Raw genomic sequence first — 2,500 nt, forward strand, 5'->3', positions numbered from 1 at the left:
CTTTCTTTCTTTCTTTCTTTCTTTCTTTCTTTCTTTCTTTCTTTCTTTCTTTCTTTCTTTCTTTTCTTTTTTACCCTTTCCCAATTTTGGAAAAAATGCAAAAAAAAAAACCCTTCACTGGAAGTGAATCAAACCAGGCCACAGAGGTTAGAGCACCGAATGCTAACTACTAGACGACCCGGAATGTTGAGCTATTTGATTTTTTCTTTCTTTATCTTTTTCTTTTTCTTTTTCTTTCTTTCTTTCTTTCTTTCTTTCTTTCTTTCTTTCTTTCTTTCTTTCTTTCTTTCTTTCTTTCTTTCTTTTCTTTTTTTTCTTTTTTACCCTTTCCCAATTTTGGAAAAAATGCAAAAAATAAAACCTTCCCTGGAAGTGAATCAAACCAGTCCACAGCGGTCAGAGCACCGAATGCTAACCACTAGACGACCAGGAATGTTGAGCTGTTTGATTTTTTCTTTCTTTATCTTTTTTCTTTTTCTTTCTTTCTTTCTTTCTTTCTTTCTTTCTTTCTTTCTTTCTTTCTTTCTTTCTTTTCTTTTTTACCCTTTCCCAATTTTGGAAAAAATGCAAAAAAAAAAACCCTTCACTGGAAGTGAATCAAACCAGGCCACAGAGGTTAGAGCACCGAATGCTAACTACTAGACGACCCGGAATGTTGAGCTATTTTCTTTTTTTTCTTTTTTACCCTTTCCCAATTTTGGAAAAAATGCAAAAAATAAAACCTTCCCTGGAAGTGAATCAAACCAGTCCACAGCGGTCAGAGCACCGAATGCTAACCACTAGACGACCAGGAATGTTGAGCTGTTTGATTTTTTCTTTCTTTATCTTTTTTCTTTTTCTTTCTTTCTTTCTTTCTTTCTTTCTTTCTTTTTTTTCTTTTTTACCCTTTCCCAATTTTGGAAAAAATGCAAAAAATAAAACCTTCCCTGGAAGTGAATCAAACCAGTCCACAGCGGTCAGAGCACCGAATGCTAACCACTAGACGACCAGGAATGTTGAGCTGTTTGATTTTTTCTTTCTTTATCTTTTTTTCTTTTTCTTTCTTTCTTTCTTTCTTTCTTTTTTTTCTTTTTTACCCTTTCCCAATTTTGGAAAAAATGCAAAAAATAAAACCTTCCCTGGAAGTGAATCAAACCAGTCCACAGCGGTCAGAGCACCGAATGCTAACCACTAGACGACCAGGAATGTTGAGCTGTTTGATTTTTTCTTTCTTTATCTTTTTTCTTTTTCTTTCTTTCTTTCTTTCTTTCTTTCTTTTTCTTTCTTTCTTTTCTTTTTTTTCTTTTTTTATTCTTTCTGTATATCTTTTTTTCTGCCCAAGTAAGCGTTTTTGTTTAATGAGCCCGGATAGCTCAGTCGGTAGAGCATCAGACTTTTAATCTGAGGGTCCAGGGTTCAAGTCCCTGTTTGGGCGAGGCTATTTTTTTTAACCTTCCCCACTTTGTTGGAGAAAATGCAAAAAAAAAACCTTCCCTGGAAGTGAATCAAACCAGTCCACAGCGGTCAGAGCACCGAATGCTAACCACTAGACAACCAGGAATGTTGAGCTGTTTGATTTTTTCTTTCTTTATCTTTTTCTTTCTTTCTTTCTTTCTTTCTTTCTTTCTTTCTTTCTTTCTTTCTTTCTTTCTTTTTTACTCTTTCCCAATTTTGGAAAAAATGCAAAAAAAAAAACCCTTCCCTGGAAGTGAATCAAACCAGGCCACAGAGGTTAGAGCACCGAATGCTAACCACTAGACGACCAGGAATGTTGAGCTGTTTGATTTTTTCTTTCTTTATCTTTTTTCTTTTTCTTTCTTTCTTTCTTTCTTTCTTTCTTTCTTTCTTTCTTTCTTTCTTTCTTTTTTTTCTTTTTTACCCTTTCCCAATTTTGGAAAAAATGCAAAAAATAAAACCTTCCCTGGAAGTGAATCAAACCAGTCCACAGCGGTCAGAGCACCGAATGCTAACCACTAGACGACCAGGAATGTTGAGCTGTTTGATTTTTTCTTTCTTTATCTTTTTTCTTTTTCTTTCTTTCTTTCTTTCTTTCTTTCTTTCTTTCTTTCTTTCTTTCTTTCTTTTCTTTTTTACCCTTTCCCAATTTTGGAAAAAATGCAAAAAAAAAAACCCTTCACTGGAAGTGAATCAAACCAGGCCACAGAGGTTAGAGCACCGAATGCTAACTACTAGACGACCCGGAATGTTGAGCTATTTGATTTTTTTTTTCTTTATCTTTTTCTTTTTCTTTCTTTCTTTCTTTCTTTCTTTCTTTCTTTTCTTTTTTTTCTTTTTTTATTCTTTCTGTATATCTTTTTTTCTGCCCAAGTAAGCGTTTTTGTTTAATGAGCCCGGATAGCTCAGTCGGTAGAGCATCAGACTTTTAATCTGAGGGTCCAGGGTTCAAGTCCCTGTTTGGGCAAGGCTATTTTTTTTAACCTTCCCTACTTTGTTGGAGAAAATGCAAAAAAAAAACCTTCCCTGGAAGTGAATCAAACCAGTCCACAGCGGTCAGAGCACC

At 34.6% G+C, this 2,500-nt stretch overlaps 2 non-coding genes across 2 annotated transcripts; both read left to right on the plus strand.

Annotated features, from left to right (window-relative positions):
• The first annotated feature begins 1,341 nt into the window (after positions 1 to 1,341).
• On the plus strand, positions 1,342 to 1,414 carry trnak-uuu (transfer RNA lysine (anticodon UUU)). Its single transcript has one exon. It is a non-coding gene; the product is annotated as a tRNA-Lys (tRNA).
• Positions 1,415 to 2,328: 914 nt separating this feature from the next.
• trnak-uuu (transfer RNA lysine (anticodon UUU)) lies at positions 2,329 to 2,401 on the plus strand. Its single transcript has one exon. It is a non-coding gene; the product is annotated as a tRNA-Lys (tRNA).
• Positions 2,402 to 2,500: the final 99 nt, after the last annotated feature.

Source organism: Acipenser ruthenus, unplaced genomic scaffold, assembly GCF_902713425.1.
Source record: "Acipenser ruthenus unplaced genomic scaffold, fAciRut3.2 maternal haplotype, whole genome shotgun sequence".
Lineage (NCBI taxonomy): Eukaryota > Metazoa > Chordata > Actinopteri > Acipenseriformes > Acipenseridae > Acipenser > Acipenser ruthenus.